This window comes from Monodelphis domestica, chromosome 1 (genome assembly GCF_027887165.1).
Source record: "Monodelphis domestica isolate mMonDom1 chromosome 1, mMonDom1.pri, whole genome shotgun sequence".
NCBI classification, from domain to species: domain Eukaryota; kingdom Metazoa; phylum Chordata; class Mammalia; order Didelphimorphia; family Didelphidae; genus Monodelphis; species Monodelphis domestica.
Window position 1 is genome coordinate 726,344,164 of NC_077227.1, and position 21,539 is coordinate 726,365,702.

Sequence of the window (21,539 nt, forward strand, 5' to 3'; positions counted from 1 at the left end):
CTATTTAGCTTTCTGGTATATATTTGAATGTAATTAACTTTATATTTCTGTTGTATATATTTTTATATATACTGTAAAATGGAGATTTGAACCCCAGACTTCAATTTCCAGAAGTCCTTTGAAGTTCCCAGAATGCCCTATAATCTCCCTGAGTCCTCACCTGAGTGCGGGAACATAATGGGTATTTAAACTGACTGTACCACCTACTTGCTCTCCCTGCTTCCGGCTTCTAAGCACACGGGTCTCTGAAGATGGAGAGTAAGTGAAATTGAATGAGCTTTAAGCCCTCCTAGGCACATGCTTTCTTATTTTGTATTTTCTTTATTTCTTAATTCTAATAATCTTTAATAAACCTCATAAAATATAATACTTTTAGCAGAGAAACTAATTTTAACTGTTACAATACTTATAGTCTCCCCCTTCAGAATGTAAGGCTCACTTCAAAAGTAGTTGTTTCATTCTTTGTACTTTATCTCCACACAAGTAGGAGGTTAATATATACTTGCTGATTGATGATCAGTTTTGCTGTAGTAAGGATTCATCTGGGGGAAGGGTAGGATTAAAATAAATGGTTAATAAAGACCACCTTACCAATTCTAAGAATCTGTGAGTGTTCAACTACATTGTCAAGACCACAAGACAGGAATTTCTGAGGAGAAAAAGCAAATAATCAAGGTAGAACTCTGCAAGGAATTTTTGCTTATCAGCAATGAATTCTAGAGGACTGCTACTCAGGAACTTTAATTATTCTTAAATAACAGATAACAAGTACTAAATAATTTTTTCCTTTTATAAGATAAAGAAATCTTAAAGCAAAAATAAGTCTCTTCTTAGGACATTTCTCCTACTCATCCGTGATTATTCTCAGACTCCTTTCCCTTTAGGGTGAATTTTCTATCACTTTCTGTACTTTTCACATGACTAAAACACCTTCAATTAAGAGATTAGCAGTAACATTTTTATTTGACTTAACTGGGTACCAATACAAGAAATTACAGGATGCCAATATGACAAGGAAAATGCCACTCAAAATACTCCATACATGGTATTAAACGGAAAGTGTTTTATTGAATCCTATGGTTATATTCACCATACTAATTATTTATAAATCTCAACACACACAATACAAACCGAAACTACTAAACTGTTTAGTAACTAAAGGACGTGAGATACTAATAAATCACCTTTTCAACTGTCCAATCTACCCTTTAAAGTTCAACTCCTATGCCACCTCTTCCTAAAAATTTCCCCAATAGCTTCCTGTCTCCACACTCTGCTTGCATATCTTTTAAACACCTTTCATTCTGTACTGTTGAGGTATGTGCCATGTCAATTAGCATAGGACCTCTGTTCTACATATAATAAGCATAAAATAGAATGTTTCTTGAATTAAACTCAACACTTTTCTTGAGCTTGTTAAGGGTAAATTTTTGGGTTGAGACTGAATATATTAGTGGTCGGCAGGGATTTAAATTCTAAAGTCAATTCAATTAACATTACATAAGCACCTACTATGTGAAAGGTTAGCACCATGCTACTTGGCCCACAAAATAGGATGACAGCTAACATTTATTTCATGTAGCACCTATATTCTGAGTACAGTGCTAAGTGATTTAAAATAATCTCCTTTGATCCTTGCAACAACTCTAGGAACAGGTGCTTTTATTTTCCCTCATTTCACAAATAAGGAAACTGAGGTGGACAGGAGCCAAGTGGCTGCCCATAGTTATACAGCTAGTAAGTGTTGGAGGCCAGATTTGAACTAAGGTATTTCCAACTCCAGGCCCAACTAGCTCTCTTTTTTACTGCATCATACTTATCTTCTGCTGGGGGAATTACAATCCTTACAAGGATAAGTAAGTCAAAGGAGGTAAAATCTGAGCTGTCATGAAGTCGAGAGGGAGAAGATGGTGGGATAAATGCAAAGGCAGGAGACAGAATGCCATATCTGGGGAACTAATAGTCTGAAAGGGAGCAATGAGAAATAATACTGCCAAGGTACATTAGAACCAGATTGTGGAAGGTCTTCAATGCCAGTCTAGAGTCTGTATTTTATCCTAAAAGGCAATAAGGCACCAAAAGTTTTTTTTTTTTTTTTGGGGGGGGGGGGGAGACAGTGACACAGCCAGACCTGTTCCTTAGGAAGATTTGCTTGGTAGCTGTGGGAGAGATGGGTGAGATAAAGAGGAGATCCTGAAAAAAGAAACATGTATCAGCAAAGTACCATAAGAGAAGTCCTGAGGGCCTGAAATAAGGAAGGGACCTAGGAAGCAGAGAAAAAAGTACATAACTGGAAGAGACCTTAAAGGTCATCTGGATAAATCCCTTTGTTTTAAAAGTAAGAAAACCTGAAATTCAAAGAAATGACTCTCCCAAGGTCAAAAAGATTTAATCAAACAGCCCTTTGACTCCAAATCCCTCCTCTGTAACAGCATTACCCCAGATAAAGAAAAGGGGAGATGATATAAGGTTGGAAAAGCAGAATCAACAGGATTTAGCAAGTAATTTGGATATAGGGATGTGAAGGAATAAAGAATCAAAGATAAATGGAAAGCTTATAAACCCAATGTCTTCATAAGTTTAGATAAATTAGAAATTCATTTACTTGGGGTCCTATTTATACTTCTGTTGTCAAATTTAATCAATTTTCTTGTCTGAACAGAAAATATATTGTCATTCTCAGTGTTTTCTAATGTGTATATAATATGGGCTTCAGTTTCCCAAATGGTTAGAATTTTATATTTCCTAAGACTCCCAAAACTCCCCATTTTTTCATACTCAGTCAATCAAGTTAGGACTTGCTTTACATTTTGTACGAGATCACATCATTTAGTCTGACCTATATTTGAGCAGGAATCTGCTTTATGATATTCCTATCAAGTTGTTGATTAGTATTTTAATATCTTCAGTAATGACGTCTCATTTAAGTCTTTCCCACATGAGCTGAGGTATTCCTATTCCTTCCCATACTTGAAGTGAGATTTTTAGGAGGAATACTGCATTTAATATTCCCAAGGTCTGGGATCAAGGTCCAGCTCTGCTGCCTTGATGCCGACCTACCTAATGTGGAAAATTGATATTGAATTATGATGCCCTTTTGGCCCCAAGAACAGTTTGATTTTAACACTACCAATAGTATCTCCCAAAGAAAAGAGAGAAGAGCATGAAAGCACAAATTGTTTCTCCCTTTAGAGTCTACTGAGTGTTTTAGATTCCTGGTGGAGTCAAGATGGTGGTGTAGAGCAGAGAAGCTCAAAGTAACCATGAGAATCCTCTCCAACCAATCTTAAAATAAAGCCACAAAATGAATACAGGAGTGAAAGAACCAACCAACAAGAAGACAGTGAAACACTTTCAAGAAGAGAAAAACCTAAAAGAAAAGCAGAGAACTTCTAGGGTTCCGGGGTGAGAGGGAAGCATAGACAATAAGGAGGAGGCTACAGCAAGAAGTAAAGAGCAAGCCATACTCTCCCACCCCCACCCCATATCTGCGGTTCCAGGGTCAGAATCTAAGCCTAAGACAACATCCAGATCCTGAGACCTTGCCTGGGCAAACAGAGGTTCAACCAACCCACACCCCTTGAAATTCCAAACCTGTAGTGAAGTCCAAATAGTTTCTCCCTCAGATTATGAAACTGGGTTGGGTCCCTGCTTTTGTCTAGATCTTGTCTCAGTTAATGATAACAAGAATAAGGGCATCTTACTGGGCTAACATTTGTTAGAGGCAGGGTGGAGACCTGCTCCTTATTTATCTGTAGACAAGACCTCTCTGAGGTAATGAAGTCAGCTCTATCAGCAGCATTAGAAAGTTTGGTGGACCAGCCACATGTGGAAAGGAGGAAAACATATGCTGGCATTCTCCTGAGACCCACCTCTTTCTGTGATAGAAGTAATGAGGGAGGGTTTGAGGTGGTGAAGCCCACCTTCTCAGTGATTGTTTTCCAATCACAGATGTCCTGGGGAGGGACTGGATGATGATGTCACAAGGGGTATATGAGATGTGCCCAGAGGAAGTCTTTTCTGACCTTCTGTTCTGGTCAATGTCTCTTTCTCTCTCTCCCTCAGTCTCTCTGTCTGTCTCTCTTTTCATGTCACTCTCTCTGGCTGCCTAGCTGCTCACATTAATGCCTCTCTTTCTGGCTCTGATCCCCTACCTGCTGCTTGAATTCTTTTGCATCTATTCAGACAGTGGAGGGAGTCCACTGACTGGCTAGCTAGATTTTCTTGAGTGACTGGTTAATAAATATTTTTAAATTTAATATATACAGTCTCTGGAGAATTTCTTTCATTATACTAGGATCCAGTTTGCTCATAAGGTATATCAAAATAAAGGGGCTAGTCTAAATGAGAGTATCATAGATCATCCAAGCTGGAAGACTGTAATTGAAGACCACTCTAAACATTATAATTGATAGTTATTCAGCAATCACTTCAATTCAATTCAATTAAACTCAAGTGTCGGGAATTGTGCCACACTGTAGGTATGATAAAAAAAATCAAAACAGCCTTCTATCTTAAGAAAAAACACTGTACTGGGAAGAAACAATATGAATATAAAAATAGGAAACTATATAAAAAGAAAATGCAGAATGATTTCCAGGGATAGGATACCAGCAAATAAAGGAATGAGGACAGCTTCCTGTAAGAGATGGTTCTCAGCCCTGAAGAAAACTCAGGATTGTAAGAAGTCAATGTGAGTGAGGAGGAAGTATACTACAAGAGGCAAGAAGGACAGCTCTTCCAAAAGCCCAGGAAACAGAGACTTTGCTTTAGGTAGAAGGACAAATAGACTTTGTCTGGCTAGAATGTAGAGTGAGTAAAAGGGAGTAATGTGCAATAAGCCTGGAAAGGTAGGCCAGAGCCAGACTGTAAAGAGCTTTAAATATCAAACACAGGAATTTGTATTTTATCCTAGAGGGCAGCTGGATGGTACAGTGAATGAGTGTAGGGAAGACATCTTCCGGAATTCAAATCTGGCCTCAGATACTAGCTGTATGACCTGGGCAAGTCACTTAACCTTGTTTGCCTCAGTTTCCTCATATGTAAAATGAGCTGGAGAAGGAAATGGCAAACCACCTCAGTATCTTTGCCAAGAAAACCTCACATTGGGTCATGAAGAGTTGGACAAGACTGAAAAACAAGCCTCAACAACCATAACTGAACAAGCGTTTTTATCCTAGAGGTACTTTGGAGCTATATAACCATGGCTGTGATTTAGAGATCTCACATTTTGGCAGCTCTGTGTAGGACACATTATATAAAGGAGAAGGAGGGCTGAAAGCAGAAAGATCAGCTGGGAGGCTGATAAGCCAATTAGGAGTCTATTGTAATAATGGAGGTGAGAGGTGTTAAGAGTCTGAACTAGGGTGGTGGTGTTTAAGTGGACAGGTGCACTGGAGAGGTTTTGTGATGGTAGAACTTACAAATACTTGTAAATTAATTGGATAGTATGGGTGTAGAGCAGGACTCCAAAGCTGTGAACCTGGGCAACTGGAAAGCTGATAGAGGACTCGACAAAAACAGATGACAAGAGTTGTTTTATTTTGTTTTGGGGAGGAAAAGGAAAAAGTCAATAAATATTTATAAAGCAATTATGTGCCAGGTTCTATGCTAAGTACTGGGGATAATAATATGCATATTTTTGGAGGTATTACCATTGGGGTATGGTGTGAGAAGTCAGTCAATGATGCCCTAAAGTGGTACCAGGTGAGAAATGAGGAAATCTCTGACATGAACTCTCTTCTTAAATGGAAGTTTAGAGTTCACAATCCCACCCTCCAACCAGAGGAAGAATGTAGTGATATGGTGGAATCCCAAGGATGAGGAGCTCTTAGGGATGAGGCTATTCCAATAACGACTTCCCTGTGGCATAGAAAAGAGGCAAATAATATTGAGATTCTCCTTTGGACAAGTTGAATTTTAGATGCCCTGCCAACTGATCATTTGATATTTAGTAGACAATTAATGATGTGGGACTATAGCTCAGAAGACCAGGGGCTGAATACAGACATGGGAGTCATCTACACAAAGATGAGGCAGGTGGAATCATGGGGAAGTGCCAAGAATGCACTTTTTTAAAAAAGAAAAGAATAATAAAACATTTAACAAGAAAAAAACAAGCAGATAGTCCTTAAGTTTAAAATATTCTATACCTTAAAATTCTTCATAACTCATAGGAAAGCAGTTTTTTTTTATGAATTAAAGACAACTCAATTTAAATCAGACACCATCAAGTCATAATTACTTAAGGATCTACTATATACAGATATATCACTAATATTTTTAAATGCAATTTGCTGATTTTTGTAATGCATCATAACTGAAAAGGCTTACAAAAGTTAGCCCTTGAGGACAGCATAGTGTGTGCAGTACTGGGAGAGCCAGATCCAGGTGGGGAAGCAAGTGGGCTGAAGTACAATGGCTCATAAAAGTCTCTATCATTTGGCTTTCCAGAATCTCATAAAGAAGTCCAAAATATTTTCGTTTTGGGCCTCTCATCACTACTTATTCTACCCTCCAGGTTTTCTGGGACTCTCCCTTTTTGCTTTTGTTCAGTTATTTTTCAGTCTGTGACTCCATTTGGGGTTTTCTTGGGAAAGGTACCGGCGGGGTTTGCCATTTTGCTCTCCAGCTCATTTTACAGATGAGGAAACTGAGTCTGCCCGGGTTAAATGACTTGCCTGAGTCACACACCCAGCAAGTGTCTGAGACCAGATTTGAACTCAGGAAGATGAGTCTGTACTCTATCTGCTGAGCCATCTGGCTGCTACCCCAAGCTGCTTCCCTTTTACTGGAAGACTCTGGCTTCAAATCTCACCACCTTAAGTTCTTTGCTTGTTTGTTTCCAACTCAGCTTTAAATGGCTACAGCACTCTGTAGCTATATTGATTATGTTGTTCTCCCTTTGTAGGAAGGTGCATGGGCGGATCAAAAAAAGGTCACAGGGTCTCATCACACAGTAGCTCTTCCTCCAACCAAGCCCTGGCCTATGTCTCTTATTCTGGAAGATTATCCCATAAGGATTGCACTTGTATTTGTACTCTTTCATTTGCTTATGTCCAGTTACCTGATAGGCTGGTCAATTCCTGGCTGTCTACTGCTTGAGATGTTCGTCCTTCCAATAGCACAGTGCTACCTATGTATCTCTGCAGAACACCACCCCTCCTAAGTTAGGTCACTTAGTGTAACTCCCTCAAGAGATGTTCATCCTTTAGAGTCTGTGTTTCTAATGATTGGTTACAGTGAGATCTGGATGGGAAGGTTCTCCTAAGAAAGAAAACCCCAAACCTTTCCAACCAGTTATTTTGCAGGCTTGAAATATCTTTGCTTCCCATGGGGTCTCCAAGATTCCAGCAGTTGGTACTTATGCTAATAGATACTCATCAATATTATATTTAAAATGTGGCCACATGATTTAAATATTGCTGTTCCCTATAGGAAGACCTTTTAAAAGAGAAAAAGGAAGGGGGGGGTACTACAGTGAGGGAAACTGGAGGGGTGGGATCAGATATAGCCATTTTGTCAGTTTTAGCATTTGTTTGGGAGTTTTTTACTTAAATATACTTTGCTTTATAAGAGACAGTGGGAAGTGATGGTAAAATTAAAACCATAAATTAATAAAACATTAAAAACAAACAAAAATATTTCCAAAATCACAACAGAGATAGCTAGGTAGCATTAGAATGCAAGCTCTTGGAAGGTAAGGCTGTTTTTATCTTGTTATGTCCAACACCTAGCACAATACTTGGCACATAGTAGGAGCTTAATAAATGCTTTCTGATTGACAGATTAGGAAAATAAATTTTCAAGAACACTTTTAATATAGGAGACAAGGTCAAAATCTTTATGAAATATACTCATGTAGTAAATTTTAAATTAATCACTCTCATTAAGAACAAAATTTTATTTAAATCTCATGGTGAGGCAAGGGACACTTGCTAAGAAGAATCCCAAATTTAAGAACATAAGAAATTAAGTCAATTCTACCTCATCAATATGTCTAACACATATTCCTCCTCCTCTCTACTCACAGTTACCATCTGAGTACAGCCTCTCTCATAGACTAGAGTTCACTAACTAGTTTCCACTCTTAAACCTTTGCAATTCACCTTCCATAAAGCTGCTGAAACAGTCTTCCTAGGGTTAAGGGTCTGTCCATATCACTTCCCTGTTCAAAAGAACCAGGGATAAAATGTAAACCTCTTAATTGTGAATCATAAAACTATTCCACTCTAATAAAACCATTCTTTAGAAGATCTGATTTAGCTATTTCCTGATCAGTAACAATGGAGATACTTGGAATAACAGAATCAGGTCTTGGAAACTCTACATTTCTCCTCCCTTCTTAGTTTAACAAGATTTGGAAGATCTGCATCAAACTCAAGATTTAATTATCTAAGGAAATGGCCTTCAACAGACATGTGCAGAAAAAAAAGGACAGACCTCTGGGCTGTCCTAAGTCAAGCTAAGTCATCATTGGTACAGATGAGATGCAGGAAAGTGATGTAAAACTGTCTATATAAGGCATGTCACTTCCTCTCTCTTTTCTTTCCCTGGAGAGGCGACTCTGGCTGAGAGTATGCTAGGCATTTCTACATCTTGCAGTGTTGGTGGTGAGTTTTGCCCTTGAGCTGATTCAGGTTCAGGCATCTTAGCTGAGCCCTTTTGGAGGTCAGGCTGATTCTTCCCTCCCTTCACACTCAAAACCTTACTTTCTAGATCTCTTAATCTTCCTGCCTGGTACTAGCCCCTTCCTTCTTCCTTCTTCCTCTCCTCCACTATATCAATTAAATCACCATAAAATTTCCAGCTGAGTTTGGGTGTTTCATTAGGATTTTCTAAATAAAATCCTTGGTGACCACATATAATTATTACATTCAGTCTCAACCATAATTTTAACCCTTACATAATCTATTAAGGCCTCCACAATATGGCTCGAATCTAGTTTCTCAGTCTTATTTTACATCATCCTCACAAACTTTAAGCTCTAACCAAACTAGACTACTAGCTGGTCACAAAATTAATTTTCCATCTCCTTTCTTCATGTATTTGCCATACCTTTTAGTTTTGAAGCCTTTTTATAACTGGACCCCAACCTAACTTTCCAGCCTCATCGTACATCACTATCCATTCTACACTCTCTGACCTACCCACACTTCCCTTTGTTCTGTTCCTTGCACACAGGATACTTCATCTGCCATCTTTGCAATTTTGCACTGGCTACTCCTCCATGGCTAGAGCATGTTCCTTTCTCACGTCTGACTCACAGAATGCCTCTCTTTCTTAAAAACATACTTTCCATATAAATTTTTTCTTTACTACCTTCCTACAATTGCTAATGCCCCCTTGTTTTTATCTGCTTTCTACTCTGTGACTTGCAGATCTTTTTTTTTTGTTCTACTTCTATCAATCCCATGTCCATATTGTGTTTTTGTTCCTCATATTTTATACTTAGGCCCTATGAAATTTCATCACTTTTTTTCATTAAGTTTGGTATATCTATCTTCCCTAATTTTTCAAGTTAAAATATTATTACTACATTCCACCATGTCAGCATTCCAGCAGAACTGAGAACAAATTTGATAAGCACAGTTAATCCTATGATACTTTGCTTTCCAATTTTATACTCAAGTACATACTTGTTTTTATCACTATCTACTATTCAATGATTTAATGAGTTTTAGAGCTGAATGGGATCTCTGATATTATCAAAATTCCTTCATTTTATAGGCTTGGGATACTGAGGCCCTGAGAAAAAGTTATTTTCCTGCCATTATCAAACAGTTAAGAAGAAGGGAAAACATTCAAATCCAGGCCCTTTGGAACTCCAATACATCATATTTATAAAGTGTCTACTCTGTGCTGGTGCCTGTGCCAGGCACTGTGCTAAACCCTGGGGATACAAAACGAGACAAAAGAAAGTCCCTACACTTCTGAAGCTCACAACTAAACAGGGGAGATAACATGGAAATAAACATATGCAGAATAAGCTAGATACAGGATAAAGTGGAAATAACAGAAAGAAGGCACTGGAATTGAGGGGTTAAGGGAAAGCTTCCTGTAAAAGGTGGGATTTTAGTTAGGACTTGAAGGAAGCCGAAGAGAACAGTAATCAGAGCAGAGTAGGGAGCATTCCAGGCAGGGGGAACGCCAAAGAGATTGGAGCTGAGAGATTGAATGTCTTGTTCTCGAAACAGCCAGGAAGCCAGCGTCACTGGATCAAAAAAGTACATATCAGAGGGGGCAGTTGGGTAGCTCAGTGAATTGAGAGCCAGGCCTAGAGATGGGAGGTCCTAGGTTCAAATCTGACCTCAGACACTTCCCAGCTGTGTGACCCTGGGCAAGTCACTTAACCCCTATTGCCTAGCCCTTACCACTCTTCTGCCTTGGAGTCAATACACAGTATTGACTCCATGACAGAAGGTAAGGGCTTAAAAAAAAAAAGTACATGTCAGGAAATAAGGTGCAAGAAGACTGGAAAGGTAGGAGCATTATGAAGGGCTCTGAATACCAAACCAGAGCATTTTGGTTCTGTTCCTGGAAGAAAGGGGGAGCCACTAGAGTTTGAGTTGGAGGGAGTGACATGATCAGACCTGTAGTTTAGGAAAATCACTTTAGTGGTCAAATGGACACTTGGGTCAGGCAAGACCTACCAGCAGGCTATTTGCAATAATCTAGACACAAGGTGATGAGAGTCTGCATCAGAGAAGAAAAGGGAGCATATTTAAGAGATGGTGCAAAGGGGAAATTGATAGGATTTAGCAATAGCTTGGATATGAAGGCTAGAAGACAGTGACAAATCCAGAATGACTCCTAGGTTGGGACCTTGAGGGACTGGAAGGATGCTTTTGGCCTCTACAGTCATAGGGAAGGTGGGAGACATGTTGAGTTGGAGATGTGAGATTGGAAATCACCAGAGGAACTGATGCAGGAAAGGCAGATTTGAGAATCATTACCATAGAGATGGCAATTAAATCCATGGAGCTATGGGATCAGCAAATGAAGTAGTCTAGAAGTGAAGAGGTCTAGGTCAGAATCTGAGGAACACCTATGTTTAGGAAGAGTGATCTGGAGGAGAATCCTGAGAAAATAAGTGGTTAGATAGGTAAAGCAGGAGGTAAGCTAGGAGAAAATTATGTTCTCAAAACTTAAAAAGATGAGAGTAAAAAGAAAAATGAATAATCAATAGTGTCAAAGGCTGTAGAAAGGTCAATAAGAATGAGGACTGAAAAAAGAACATTGGATTTGGCAAGTTAAAGATCATTACAAACTTGAAGCACAGAAATTCAGGTATATGCTGAAAAAAGGCAGAAAAATACATAAAATAAAAAATTTTAATTATGCATTAAATTTGTACCATTTTCCCAAGTGGTATAAAAGTCTTACAGCAGTTTGTCCAATCATGCTTATTCTTGCTCTGAGAAACATCAGTGTGAGTCATTACATCGTTTTGCACCAAAAGTCAGTTCTAAAATCAGTCTTTGTCCAGTGTGCTTGCTTGTAACATCGTGTTTGCGACAGAGCAATGCTTCACTTTTGTTTCATTAATGCAATTTATTTACTTATTTATTCATTAATAGCCTCAAAGTACAAGAGTAGCGAGATTGTTAGTAATGATAAACCTAAGAAAAGTCATGAAGTGTGTAGGTATGTTTGTATAAGAAATACTTATTAAATAATGGAATTCACCATTATGTGTGATTTTCAACTTATTATAGAAGGGTCTTGGAATATACTGTTTTGGTAAAATAAGGTCCTACTGTATTACAGATGATCTTTTCCAGTTTAGGGTAATATCATAGGGTAATAGTGAGCAGAGACAGAAGAAGGATCAAATAAGGGCTGTTTTTTTTTCTGGGCAGGAAAGACATGGACATGCTTGTAGGTAACAGATAATGAATCAAAAGAAAGGGAGAGATTGAAAACAAGAATGAGATGACAGAAGGGCAATCTGTTGAGGGAGATGGGATAGAATGAGATTGCTTGGACAAATACAAGAATTAAGAGTTGGTAAAAAGTGAGACCACTTCATCATATGAGACATGGAAGAAGGAAGAGGCAGACAGCACCAGAAAGGATGACAAGAAATAAGGAAGAAGGGAGAAGAGGGAGTTCAGAGAATGACTTCAGTTTTTTTTTTTACTTCTGTAAAATATGAGGCAAGGTTCTCAGCTAAGTGGGTTGAGAAGGGATGAAAGGGTCTAGAAAAGTTACTCTCTAGAGTGGGATATGAGTTGAAAAAGGAGCTATAAGTAAGACTGCCTAGAAGTAGTGAGAGCCCAGTTGAAGTTACATAATGTAAATTTGTATAGATATATGTATATGTATAGATATAAATTTGTATACATAAAATAAATTTGTATTCTGACCTAGTCAGAACCAAATATTCTTTTCACTGCAGCAATTAGCCATATAAAACAATGGGTACTATATGTTTACTTATGTTTTCGGTTAGGTTATTATAAAAAAATAAAAAGAAATTCTACTATGCAATAGGGATAAAAACAGGCAATCTGTGGCATCAGTAAGAATAAATTACAGATAGCAACTATATTTTACTACTATAATTTATTCTCATTCTCTTTATTTTCCCTCCTTCTTTATTACCGAATCTTCAGTCATAGGACTCAAATTAAAGACCTCTCTGATATACCAGGAAATCCTTAGGCTTAATTCTGCTTATCTGTAGCACAAAGATGTTGGACCAGATGGCTTCTGACATCCCTTCCAACTTTAATTATGATCCTATGAACTGTTTGCCTTCAGTTATATTGTGCCATCCAGGACATTAGTTATTACATATTATTGATGACCCTGAGGCCCCAAAGAGGCCTCTAATTCTTATATCACACCAATGAATATCCCAGAAAACTCATTACTGAGTAGTAAGTTCACTGTTATAAAAAGGTAATAGGCTGGACAGCAGTGGCATGCAATCAGACTTCCATCATTCATCTTGACAAGATGAGACCTTCAATGGATGAGGTTCCACCTCTGTCTGCTGATACCATCCATTCCTTCATTAAGGCCACCTTCTACACCAACTGTCTACAGTAGCACACTGCAAGACTGCTGGGCATTTAGTGACTATAGAGCACAGATTCCTAAAACAGGAACCTAGAGCTAAAGGAAGGTTGGTATACAGTTTTCTCAGAGAATGGATAAACTTAGTCATCACTTCACATACACTGCAAACTAGTGGCTTGAATCTTTATGGAAAACAGGGAAGAACAATCCAAAGAGATGTTCTAATTAACTTCAAAGAATAGTGTCAGCCAAAAATTTTTGCAGATATTTAATAAAAAAATAATGTTGCTAAGATGCTTTAACAGCAAAGAAAAATCACATTCCCAAAATATTTTTAGCAAAGTTCCAATTAAGTACACCTAAATTTGAAATCTTGGGGATTCATAACAGTTCTCTGATATACTTAAGCTGCCACATGGGAAACAAACTATCTGCAGTTTACCATTCTCTTTGCTTTTGGTTACAAATTTTCTTTGAGCTTTTTACATATTATCTGATCTCAGTAGTGTATTGTGCTATTGCCCATCTTTGCATCTACAGCAGTAGGAGCCAGAATGAAGAGAATGGGGCATCCTGTACTATTTCTGGCAGCCTGTCCATTTAGTTTTTCTGATTTCTCATTTTCTATTTCTTTTGGGTAGAACAGCCTTTTGAATGAAGTTAATGAATCAAAAAATATTTACTGAGCACCTATTATACATAAGACTAGTAAAGAGAAAGTAAGGGAAGAGTAATAAAAGTCTCTAACTTGACCTTTGTCTCAAGAAGCTATTTATTTTAAGATGACATCTACACAATCAAGACAACTAATGATAAAAAGGTCTGTGTAGCAAATAATAAAACAGTATAAGCAGTAAGTGCCATAGGTGTTCTAAGGAGAAATGGATATAAGATAAAAGAGCAGAAAGACTTTACAGAAGAGGTAGAAGGCAAACTGTCTTGGAGAAAAGGGATGAGCAGGCAGGGTAGGGAAAGCAAGCTTGATTAGAGCAGAAAGTTCATGTTAGGGAGCAGAGGGTCAAAAGACAGTAAAGGTAAATGAGAGCCAATTTTTATATGGTCTTGAATGCCACACTAAGGACTTTCTTCTTTAGGCAATAATTATTTACTGAAGTTTCCTAACGAAGAATCATCTCTTGCTCTGACCCCTCCTCTCCACTCACATAGCCATCAGTCTAGATCAAGACCTTTGCCGCCATTTCCCAGAACTATTACAATAGTTTCATCTTCTCTCTCCCTGCCTCAAGTTTTTTCTGACTCCACTCCATTCTCCACAAACTATCAAAGTGATTTTCCCAAAGCACTGTTCTGACCATGCTGCTACCCTACTCAATGCTCCTAGCACATCTAGGGCTAAATCTAAATTCTCTTTAGCACCTGGTCCCTACTTAGCTTTTCAGACTTATTACACAGCACTCCCATCCTGCATCTTAAGGCCCTGACCAGCTGTACAGCTCTCTAGAAATGGCATTCACCTCTGGCTATTGAAATAGCAGTCTGTCAGGATGAAATACAGTGATTCCTCAATTACAAATCTGAAACAATCTCTCTTTCTCTTAAAGATACAATTCCAGAAGAAGTATAGGAAACTTTTCCTCATCCTAGTTGCGCCTTTTCTCGATAACTTGTATTTAGTTTATATTTATTCTATACAGACATGTACATGTTTCTCCAACAAGAATGTAAACTCCTAGAGAGAAGGGATTGTTTCCTTTGTGGTCTCCTCAACACCCAACAAACATATAGAAAGTGCTTAATGAATACTAGTGGACTGACCAAAGACATTCTGGATACTTCCCCTTCCCTGGAATGCATTCTCTTCTTTTTCCCCTTTTAGAATCTCTGGTTTTCTTCAAGGTTATTCCAAGAAGGTAAGACATAATTGTTTGTGATCTATTTCTGGATTAAAGTGAAATGATGGAAAAAGTTTGAAGGAAGACGATTGGCTGGAGATCCCGGATGGCTTTCAAAACCCCAACTCATAGACTGATTTGAATTTCTAGAATATCTAGGCATGGTAATATAAAAATTTTAAATGAAAGGGATGGACTAAATATATGAGAAATGTGGTCACCAAAATTAATTACTCAAGTCAGAATGACTTTTATGGTAGTTTATTTACAAAATAGAAGGAGTGAAAACAAGGAAATGAGAGAGAGAGATAATTACTCTGGCCTGGTCAGAACCAGACAGGGCTTCAGAGGTACCAAGCAAAGGGGGGCCCAGAGGTAAATTAAACAAGGGTTCTAGCCATGAGGCCTCATCCAAAATGAAGGATCACTCCAGAGGCTAGTACCTCCAGAAGAGCCAGGAAAAGGAGTCAGCCTTTCACACTCCCATGTGGCAGTCCTAAGGGAAGATCCAAGAGCAGTTTGAGGTCCCAAGCTGGAGCTCCTCCAAGGCCAAATTCAAAGGAGAAAAAGCCCCTCACAGGAAGTTACCACCATTTTTAAAGACAGTACTTTGTGTCACTTTCTGTGCCTTCCTTCCATTTTTACATGGACCAATTGCAGCTTTTGCTTTGCTTCAGATTGCCCAGGGGGCAGTCAGTTTTTTTGATTTGTCACTCACTAGCACATATGGGTCATAGACCCCCCCCCCCAACTTAAGTTTTAAGTGGGGATGTACACATTCCTGGTGGCTAAAATCTAAAAATTGGGCAGGGGAAGAGTTAATCCCATCTTCACAGTTATTTTCTTCCTTCCAATAAAATCAGAGAATAGAATGGACCTAAGAAGAGGCAGTGTTAGAAAGGAGATAAAGGAATGTACTAGAAAGAGTTAGGGGCCCCAGGGCCTTTCCCCGTCTCTACCACTAACCAAGCAACTTCCCCTATAAAATAAAGGGGTTATACTGGGTCATCACTAAGGTCCCTTCTGGTTCCATTTGTAAGTACTAGCTTTTGTTGAACACTTGTCAGCAAGTCATCAGGGTACAGTGAAAGGACTGTCAATGAATTATCCCTTAGTTTCACTGTCAAATCAGTTTTTATTTATCTATTAGTAGCACAGAGAAATTTCCAGTCTGAAAATTCAATCTCAAGCCTTCAATATTTCAGGTAATTTGACAGAAAATATAACACTCTACTTTATCAATGTACATTAGTCATCCTAAGGAAGGTTAAGGAGTTATGGGTTGGAGGTAGGAGACCAAATCCTTATTTGTTCTCTGGGTACCACTAGCACCTCACCTTCTCCCTTTGACCTTTGGCACTGTTATCTTTCAAATGAGGATAATGATAGTCACTCCACATAGTTGTTGTGAAGATGAGAGAAGAAAACAGAAGAGAAAGCGCTTTGAAAAGCTATCCCACATATGTTCTAAATTAAATTTGCTTTTAACTTTCAGCCCTACATCTATGAGCCAGTGAAAATAATACTCCTGTACACATATGTAATGTTTCAATAATGCACAAGCCATCACTTCACAACTTTGTACAGGAACTAATCAAAATAAGTAGGCCAGATGAAAGAGTTCCTGTCTCCTACCAGAAGTATAATGTTGATAGCATTAATCCATTCCCATGCATGGACCCACTGTAGGTCTACAACAATCGTGCCAATTCAAGCAAGACTAAAGAATTTTCCATCTCAAAAAAAAAAAAAAAAGCCTTAAAACAATCATGGATCTATGTCAGTGGTGTCATACTCTAATAGAACCATTAATCCATAATAAGGATCCCTGAGGATCTTTAAAAGATTCGTATTATCTATGTTTTATTTATTTGTTAAATATTTCCTGATTACATTTTAATCTGGTTCCAGATTGTCTGACAGTGTTGAAGGCTATATGGTGGGTACCTCTGATTTAGTTATTAAGCTTTCCATCTTTCTTTCCTTCCCTTCCAAGAGATTTGTATCAATACTGACATCACAGGATTTGGAGCTGAGACACACTTTTGAAATAAGCTAAATTTACCTAAATTTGCAGATGAGGAAAAAGAAGCCTTGAAAGCTTTCATGATTTAAGTGGCCCAGTACAGTCAGCTCAGTCAGAAGTCAGCTCAGAGGTCTCAAAGTCTTCACTTTACCACATTCTATAAACTAAAAACTGCAATTTTGCATTAATATAAATTTTGAGAAATAGTTCACCAGTGTGAATGAATATCTGATTTCTTATCACAAGACTACTATTATAGGTACAATGAACATCATTATAATATATTGCTCTAAGGAACAAGGTTTTTCACGATGTCCTAGTCACTTATCCACTTAAAAAATGATTTCTGTTAATGAGGACACAGAGAAGTTTAAGGAGAAATTCTATTTAATAGGTACTTTGATAAGTCTTTGTCCATCCACAGCTAAAATCACTAACTAAAATGTCATTTAAAATATCAATATGTAACAATTTTATTTGAATGTTTACATAATATGGAGTATTAGTGACATTTAATAGGCTTTTCTGGCTCAGAGCCAGTCACATCACTTTCTGGCACAAAAATGCTAAGTGGCTGTTCCCTAGCGATGCTAGGATAAAACTCTTCAGTTTGGCTTTCAAGGCCCCTCCACAATCTGGCTCCATTCCAAATTTATTTCACATTGCTTCCATGTGTCTACTCCATATTCCATTCAAACTATACTAGCTGTTACCAAAAATGAATTTGACATATCTGTCATTGGTGCAGAGGAGAGTTCCATCCTTCCAGTTTGGAATGCACTCCTTCCTAGTCTGCCCTTCTCAGAATTCTTATCCTCCTTAGAAACTTGGCTCAAGTGCCACTTTGTGTTCTCTCCCCCCACTTGTTAGCACTCTCTCCTTCCTCAAATTACCTTTCACAAAATGTTGTAGCCTTCCCAAGAGAAAGTAAACTCCCTGAGAACAGGAGCTGTTTCATTTATATCTTTGTATCCCCAGTCACAATGCTTTGAAGTAGGCATTAACAGCCTACTTGTTGAATTCTTGAAATATAAGTTTCAATTACAGTGGTTATACATACATATTAAGAGTATTTCTTCTAGACATAAGGGCTAAGTGAGCATAAAAAGAATTCCAGTAAAAGCAGCAAAAAGGCTTTGCTTTAATCAAGTTCAGGGGATATCCTCTATATCCAGAATATTTGGGGAGATTAAAGGTAGAAGTACTAGCTCCCCTGAAGAGATCTTGGCTACATCTAAAAGAGGCACAACAGTCTCAACTTCCTACCTGGAGAACCTAACTACATAAATGAGGCAACCTACTATTGGACATTTCATTTTCTCCTCTTCAGAACTCAACACTCCTCAGCATCACATTCCTCTTCTCTTCCAAACCTTGAGAAAAAAAGGTAATCTTTTCTCTTGCCAATGCCAACTTCTTTACATGTGGTCTTGATCTAGTCTTTCCCTTCCCTTAAGGAAACTTGCCCCAAATCATTCTTTCCCTTTACCTCTTTGTTTTTCTGCTGGTTCCTTATGATCATGCTCATGTCTTTCTCCTCTTTAAAAAGTGCTTTATTTGAACTTTGCCATCCACTCAAACTATTATATTTTAGCATTCTGCTCCCAACTTAACACACTACTAAAATTGCTCTCTTAGGGAGGCCTCCAAATTCTACCTGCTAAATCTAAAGGTCTTTTCTCAATCCTCAGATTCTCCTTGATCTCTCTATAGCTTTTGAAACTACTGTTAGGGTCACCAGATCACAGAATTTAAAATAAGAAAAAACCTTAGAAATCATCTAGTCTAACCCTTAGTTTTTGTAAATGAGGAAATTGAGACATCAAGAAGTTAAGTGACTAGCTCAAGGTCAAAATGCTAGCAAATAGCCACGGCAAAACTCAAACACAGACCTCTGACTAATCCAGTGTTTTTTTCTATTAAACAACTTTTCCAAACCCTCTTCTTTACTTTTTCTCATCCTTTGACTTCCCTGGCACTGTCCTATTTTGGCTGTTTTGCAATCCAATACCATCTTTCCATATCTTTTAGAATCCCTTTACAATACACCTGCAAGCCTTGGTTTGACCACCTGCAATGAGGGGGAATCCTGCTATTTTCAAATGCAATCCATTCTACTTTTTGGATAGCTGTGATTGTTAGGAAGTTTCTCCCTGACATTAAGCCTAAATTTACTTCTATGCAGCTTCTATCCATTGATAGTAGTTTAGTTCCCTGAAGCTAAATCGAATAAATCTAATCCCTTTTACCTATGACAGACAGTCTGTCAAATATTTGAAAACTGCTATTATATCCTTGCAACCCACCCTCCCCACTACACCCATCTCCTCTTCTCTAGGTTAAACATGGCCAGTTCTTTCAATCAATCCTCAAATGGTATGGATTGGAGGCCCATAATCATACTGGTTGCCTTTCTCTGTTATTGTCATGAACTGTCAGAAGATGGTCACTATCCATGTTCTGAAGATCTTTCCTCAACTGTATTACAGAATAGGACATAATACTCACCAGGTCTCACCAGGACAGACTACAGACGTGGAACTTTCAACCTCCTATACTCTTGGAAACTTAATGGAATCCAAAAATGTACTGGCTTTTTTGATTGGCCTATCTTATTTGAACTTGAAATCCACCAAAAACTGCAGCTCTTTTTCATACTGTCCTTTAATCTATCCTGTATTTTGGAAGCAGTTTTTTTTTTTAGCCAAGCATAATTCTTCACATTCATCCATATTAAATTTCATCATATTAATCAGTCCATTGTTAAGATCCTTTCTAGATCCTGCCATCTAGAATCCTGCCATCTCCTAGCTACAAGCTACTTTTAAATCTGATCAGCATACCATCTATATCTTAGACACTGGTCAATTCAAATCACTGGTAAAAATGTAAAATAGAACATGGAAAACTAAGCTCAAATTCCTGGGGGTAGACCACTTGAGAATATGCAATAATTAACAGTTACTCGGAATCTCATTCATCGAACCAGTTCCAAATCCATCCAAGCCACTTCTACCCATCACAGGGCAGCTCATTGACCTGAGCTTGCCTGATCAGCCTCAGTCCTCTGGAAGACAAGAGAACCAGGTCTCCTGGCTCCTCAGGTTGTAGGGGCCAGCCTAAGACTCAGGCCATTACAGGAAAGAGTCAGCAGTAAGTGTCCAGAAGGCCTGAACCTAAGACCTCCCAGAAAGGGAAGGAGGCCAGTCTGGCCAAGCTGTCCACAGGCCCATCTTCCTGCCAATGTCCAGGGGACAGACTGCCCATTGATCTCCCCCCAAATAAAAAAATGATTCATTTCTAGGGACCAGCGAGGATGTTTTTATCAAGTTTGTCGGAAAGCCCAATGTAGATTCAATTAAACCCTGAAAAAAAATCATCTAAACTCACATCCATCTCTCTCTCACAAGAATTTGAGATACTTTGTCAAATGCTTTATTTATTTATTTTTTTAAACCCTTACCTTCCGTCTTGGAGTCAATACTGTGTATTGGCTCCAAGGCAGAAGAGTGGTAAGGGCTAGGCAATGGGGGTCAAGTGACTTGCCCAGGGTCACACAGCTAGGAAGTGGCTGAGGCCAGATTTGAACCTAGGACCTCCCGTCTCTAGGACTGGCTCTTAATCCACTGAGCTACCCAGCTGCCCCCTCAAATGCTTTATTAATCTAGGTAAACTACACCTTCTGCATTGCCCTTACCACTCAGTATTCCTGTCAAAAAGTTACTGTTCTTGGTAAAGCCATATAGACTTTCTGGCAATCTCTTCCTTTTCAAGGTGTTTACTACCTCTTTAATGACACATTGGAATTGTGCCAATGACTAAAGTCAAATTCACTGATCTATTGTCTCACAGTATTATTCTTTGCCCTTTTTTGAAAATAAGAATGCTTGCCTTTCTCCAGTCCTGTATTTCTCTTCTCTCTTTGACCTTCCAAATTTCACTGATAGTGGCTCAAACATCATATCAACAGTTCTTCCAGTACCCAAGGTGGCAATTCCTTTGGGCCAGGTGGCTTGAATTCATCTAGGGCAGCCAAGTGTTCTTTTACTATCTTCTTATTTGCCTTGGGTATCAACCCCCCTATTATCCACTTTTGTCCTGTTGCTTTCCAAAGCAAAGGTCATTTTCTTTGGCAGAGAAATCAGAAGCAAAATTAGAAGTAGGTGGTTCTGCCTTCTCTCTCTCTCTGACATCAGTTATCACAATTCTATCCATTCTGAGCAACAGAGCTTGTTTACTCTTCTCCATCTAATTTATCTCCCCCCAACCCCTCACTTTGTCTTTTCTTATCTGCCTCAGCTCATTTTGAGCTTTAGCACCTGACTTGATTCCAATTCTTAGGAATGTTTTTATAGCTCCTGCAGATATATTTTAAATATCTAAGTGTTAGATTTCTTCACATTCATATCTTTCTCTAGATAACTCTTATTTTTCCTTTTCAATGGGACTACTCTCCTCTGGGTGTTCAAAAGTTTATTAAAGGGTTGTCCATTTCCCTTGACCTGACTTTCCTCATGGAATGCTACCTGTTCTTCCTCTGAACCCTCCAAAATGTTCCCCAAAGTGTTCTTTTCTGCTTCACCATCCAATTTTCCACTCCAAACCGCTCCTCTTTTCAATGCAATACAATAAAA

The 21,539-nt window shown here is 38.4% G+C and overlaps 1 protein-coding gene and 1 non-coding gene across 2 annotated transcripts in view; both read right to left on the reverse strand.

Annotated features, from left to right (window-relative positions):
- Positions 1-21,539, reverse strand: part of KCMF1 (potassium channel modulatory factor 1) — a 131,272-nt gene that overhangs the window by 74,193 nt on the left and 35,540 nt on the right. The gene's annotated exons all lie outside the window — the stretch shown is intronic.
- On the reverse strand, positions 12,932-13,182 carry LOC130456749 (small nucleolar RNA SNORD17). The gene has a single exon (XR_008915793.1). It is a non-coding gene; the product is annotated as a small nucleolar RNA SNORD17 (small nucleolar RNA).